Genomic DNA, 6,000 nt, shown 5'->3' on the forward strand with positions numbered 1-6,000 from the left:
ATTAATCTTGTCCCTAAAATCAGAAATCTACATTCGCAAACACTGAAGGTACTGTGCCCAATTGGTTTTTGATCCATCAATAAAGTGCCAATGACCACTGGGCTGGTAGACTGAGGCGGGATCTTTAGATTTGTGCACTAGGAACTGGGAGAGAGAAAGCAGAGAATTGCCATGATTCAGAGGGAGATGAGTCAGATTTGGAGCTGCAGAAGGAAAAACATTTGAAATGTAGGTGAGAAGAAAGAATGCCCCCCAAGAAGGGCTTCCCAGAGTGTCTTGGGCAGCAAAGATTAGGAGGCTGCACAGAAAGAGCCAGAGCAACAAATATAGAATTAGAGGGTGTTAAACCAGAAGTATCGGAAGAAAAGTATGCTAGCTGCAGGGAGGATTAGAACTGCCCAACCTTTGAGCTACACAAGGCTTATGTAAAATTAATTGGTGTGGTGGTGGTGGTGGTGGTGGTGGTGGTGGTGGTGGTGGTGGTGGTGGTGGTGTGTGTGTGTGTGTGTGTGTGTATGTGTGTGCATGTGTGTGTCTGTGCATATGTGTTTCATTCATGAATCCAGATAGCTCTTGGGCAGGTGAGTGGATGTGACCCACCAAGAACACAAGGTGGTTTAGTTAAACTTGCTGCAACAAATCAGGAGTGATCTTCAGGAGAAAATTTTTTTGCCGTGGTTGAAGGAAACTTAAAAAGAGAGAAACAATGATGTGAAACAAATCAAAGATTGATACCAATCTGGATTCTCTAGGTTCCCCTTGTTAACTACTCTGTTATTAGCACTGTCTAGACCTTTAATTCTTATTTTTACTTGATTGAGAGTACGGTCCTTCATTTTAAATTTCATGGACCAGAATGGATAACAAAGGATTAATTCAGTCAAACTAATGATCCTTAGGATCAACTACACTTCTTCAGAGTAGGATGAGCTCATGGTGCATGTGACAGTGCAAAGGTTTCTCCATCTTGTTTCATCTGGAGCCATTTTTTGTTTAAACAGAAACTGACCCCCTCCTGTCTTTCTTATGTCCTTCTGTTGGGGGGGGGGCTGCTGTAGGAACTTGGGGTCAAAATATCCCAGCTAACTGAACAGTCTTGGTTTCTGTTTCACTGTTTCACTGCTTGCTTGCTTGCTTGCTTGCTTGCTTGCTTGCTTGCTTGCTTGCTTGCTTGCTTGCTTGCTTTCTGCTGCAACTGCCAACCAGGATGTAGTTTTCTTATGTGCTTTTTCTGTCAGAACTCCCTGTAATATATATTCAAGACTGCTCTATGAGAAATGTTTCCCCTCAAGCCATCACAGGCTGACTTTCAGACTCTCAATTTGGGTTTTGTTTATACTGGGTAGCCTTTGGGTCTCTACCCTCAACCCTTTGGGGCCTTAACTGTATTTTATGGATTGATTTCATTAACATGCTTCATTTTGTAAAGCCTTAACTTGTGCTAAGAAATGTTAAGTCTGAGTCTGAATAATACATAAATGACATACATAGTAACTCATCATTAATGCTAGTGTTTCTACACAAGATGTCAACTTGGAACTGGCCTCTGAGCATAATGTCAATATTTAAATGTGAAAATCAGCATTTCTATATTCTACAATTCTGCCAATATTCATTAGTCAAGAGGCTCAGCTTTCACTCTAGGTGGGTAAAACTATTTAATATTGCTTAAGTAGGGAAGGATCAGGAAACCACAAAATTAACCTTGTCCTTGGAGATTCAAGGTACACACTAACCTTGACTTTTACCAAGCAATACCTTGAGTGGTTGTTGGAAATTAAGTATAGAACTCTTAAAAATACAGGAAATTGTTTTCACATATTAATTACAATCTATTTAGTAAAATGTAACAGGATAATATGTCCTCTTTTTTTTTTTTTTAATCATGTATTGGTTTTTAGCATACAGCCAAACAGTCAAACTTATATATAACATATCATTTATCATTATTGATAACACATGTGCTAAGCACACTTTCATCTCTTATTTATGTTGTATTTTAGAAAATACAAGAAACATTCTCAGTGACTTTAAGTGACTTTATGTTTTCAAAACTTAATTTAAATTTATGTTTAGTATGTATTGCATGTCCTTGGAATGGAATTCTTAGGTAGAATCTTTAATTAATAGGCTTGAGTCTGTTCTTTAGCTAGATAGGTTGTTGAAAAATTGTTGTACTCTTAGGTGGTTTGTATTCCATCACTGGAATAATATAGTTCAGAGATGAGTTGCTCCAGATGAAAACAGGCAGTGGTTGAGACATAATCAGATAAGAATACCCTTTACTAATCCTGCACATAACAGTTTTGTTTATCCTGTGTGACCACTAATTCCTACCCATTCACCTTTCTCACATTTAACTTTCCCCAAACCCCTTCTTTGACACCCACTGTGGTCTCTCATCCATTGACCTCTCTTACTTTCTTACTACAGTAATTTCCCTGGCCTGTTTATTTCCATCCAAACCCAGTTCAAAGTAAATTGAGTGCTGCAAGCCTATAATCCCAGCACTCAAGAGGCTGAGGCAGAAAGATCATGAATTTGAAGCCAAACTGAGCCACTTTGTCAGACCTCCTCTACAAAAAGAAATATAAACAACTATATCTATTTCTCGCCCTCACACATTATTGACATAAAGATTATTACTGTAGGCACATTTCTTTTTAATCCTATCAACACAGGAACATGTTGACTGTTGCCTTAATTCTGCTATGTAGGAAATTTACAGGGATAGTCTTACTTCTTAACTCCATCATATTACATGATATATGGACAAAGTCCTCAATATCAAATACACAGCAGCTTCTATCCATAATTTCCACAGTTTCTATTACAAAAAAGCTGGCTGTCATAAATCCAGCACAAATATTTCCAGAGGTGTAATAAAGTGAGAACTAAAATGCTTACTGCTGCCCTTGTGGAATATCACTAAAACCAGAACAAGAAAAGATGTCTGCCCTCTCTGCTACTGCTCAGTACTTGAAGAATTAGCTAGAGCAATAAGATAGGAAAAGGACATAAGGTTGGTACAAATAGGAAGTGAAATTGTCCAATTCCTATTCTCACATGTTTGGAGTGTTCCTGACCTTATCCCTCCCTTTATTGTCTAATTATGACTCACCCCTGTCTTTCACACCAAGCTTCATGGCCTATGAGGACATGTATTTTGTGATCAAGACTATTATTATAGGAAAAAGCCAGTCTGTATTAATTACTTTTCTTCTTGCTATGACAAATTACCTGATGAAAAGTTAAGGCACGGTTTATTTTGGTTCATTGTTTGAGGCTATAGTCTATCAGGTATGGTAACAGGAGGATGAGGCAGCTAGTCCTGTGCATCATCAGTCAGGGAAGAGAGAGATGAGGTTGGTGCTCTGCTCTCTTCCTCATGTTTATTCACCCCAGAACCCCAGCTCATGATATGTTGCCACTCACATTCAGGACAGATCTTCCTTCAGCAATTAAACATTTTTAGAAACATCATGACAGGTGCACCACAGAGTGTGTTTCCATGGTGATTCTTAAGCCAATCATGTTCCAGTGGAGATTAACCATCGTACCATCTGACTCATGATACATGGTTATATCTAACAGTCGCATAGAGTATTCTGAAATCTTCCATTTAAGTTTTACCCAAATAAACAGTTCTTTGTAAATACTAAGTCTAGAAACGTGTTGCCATCATAGAGCATGAAGATGGTTGATATGGTGAAGCGCTTTGGCTAACATTGTCATTAATAGGGGAGTTATTGGTTTATGAGAAAAATGTTATGAAGATTGTATTTCTCCTTATCTATTTTCATTTGACCTAAAAATCATGTTTCCCCCTAAGGAAGAAAACCATCCTGGATAACTCAGGGCAGTCATCCTTATATTATCAGTTATAAGGGATATTAATATAAATGTAACATTCTCAGGAATTTCAGACAAGAGGACTGCAAGTTTTGGGCTGCTGGGACTATTGAACAAAGTCAAAGCTAGCATAAGAAATTTAGCAAGACCCTGCCACAAAAGAAAAAAAAAAAGGATCTTTAAAGATCTAGGGTTATAATAGTTCAAGTACTACAATACCCGTGTTAGGCTCTGGGTTTAATCTCTAGTTCCACATACAAAGAAGAAAAATTAATACCATTTGGAAGATGACAAAATAAAGCCCACTAAAGACTTGGATAAAAATGAGGTCCAAAATGCAATTTGTTAACAGATTTCAGATTAATGTGTACTGCTGTGTTTTATCAAGAAGTCAAGGATATGCTTTGAAGAGAACAGCATGGTGAGGTGGAGGGGTGTCTTGGTGGATCCATGCTGAGGCATCCCTTCCCCCGAGGTACCAACGGTATAGAACAGAGTTTATTTGAGGGCATGTGAAAGGGACTTGAGAAGGGAGTAGAGGCCAAGAAAGAGAAGGAACCGAGAAGGAGGGAGAGAGAGAGAGAGAGAGAGAGAGAGAGAGAGAGAGAGAGAGAGAGAGACAGAGAGAGAGAGAGAGAGAGAGAGAGAGAGAGAGAGAGAGAGAGAGAAGGCTACTTAGGGACATGTGGAGAGAGAGGGGAGGGCAAGGGGAGAGAGGGAGAAAAGGGTTAAGGAGAGCAAAGGGGGTCAATGAGTAAGAGAAGAGGCAGAGAGAGCTAGGAGGGGTCAAACAGCTTCTTTTATAGCAAGCTAGGTCTACCTGGCTGTTGCTAGGTAACTGTTGGGCAGAACATAGAAGGAATTCCAACAGATGTAATGGACTTTTGTTTGACATAAAATAAAAACACACTAATTTGGAGAGGCAACAAAAGAACCACTTTTGAAATATGCAACCTACCTTCTCCCTTCTTCCTTGGTGTGGCCACCCAGAAAATGAATGACTTGCTGGGGACATAGTGGTCCTTGGCACCCAAAGATCACTAGGGAAACCAGGAATGTTAATCACACAGGGTGTTTCCTCAAAAGATGAAATATCCCTTTTTCTACTCAGAAGGCTGGGAGAGGATATTAACAACCTGATGACCATTTGCTATCTGTAGAGACAGAGCTCACCCAAATCACCCAGAATGTTTATCCCAAACTCTCCCTCCCTAGATCTTTATCTTTAGCTCTCAGTCAATAGAACCTACCCAGCCTGCTGATCTCTGTGCTATGTCAGCCAGAGACCACACTAGATTCTACACCTTTTAGCTATAGAACCTATCTTCACGGTCACGTGTACTTTGCAATGCAGTTTCAATGAAGTCACCATAAGTTTTATTGTGCACCTGAAATTGGAATGATTGTTGCCTGGAAACCTTCACCCCAAATTCTACTATATTCAAATATGCTGACAATGGCAAGTAACTCCCTGGCATCAGACTCTAGAAGTTTGATCTAGCCTGGTGAAGTTGGGCTGAACTACGTTTTGATTCTCACCTCTTCTCTTCATGGTTCATTGCCTGCCATGACACCCTACAAGAACCTCACCCCTACACTCCCACAAAGATTAACTTGCCTAGTTTATTTGAAATGCAGATTGCAACATTATTCACTTTTAGTCACAGAACCACCTCAGTGACCTCATTTCCATAGTGGGTAGCTAGCCTAGTTTACTATACTACCAGCCATCTATAAGAATCCCTTGACAAAATATACTCAATTCGTTGTTTAATGATAGACATTCTGACTGGGCTGAGATGGCCTCTCAAGGTAGCTTTAATTTTCATCTTTCTGATGGCTACTGAGTCAACATTTTTCATGTATTTATTGGTTATTTGTATGCTGATGAATTGAAATTTTGTTTTTCTGTTCTTTGTACACTCTAGATATTAATTCTCTGTCAGAAGCAAAGCTAACAAAGGTTTTTTCTCCCATTTGATAGACTATCATCCGTTCCCTGACTGTTTCTTTGGCCATGAGGAACTTTTTAATCTTATGAGTCCTGTTTGACAATTGCTGGCAATACTTCATGAACAACTAGACTCCTGTTCCAAAGAAAAAATACGTCTGTGTCTTCAAGAGCTTTCCTGACTCTTTCATCTAGCA

This window comes from Micromys minutus, assembly GCF_963924665.1.
Source record: "Micromys minutus genome assembly, chromosome: 22".
NCBI lineage: Eukaryota > Metazoa > Chordata > Mammalia > Rodentia > Muridae > Micromys > Micromys minutus.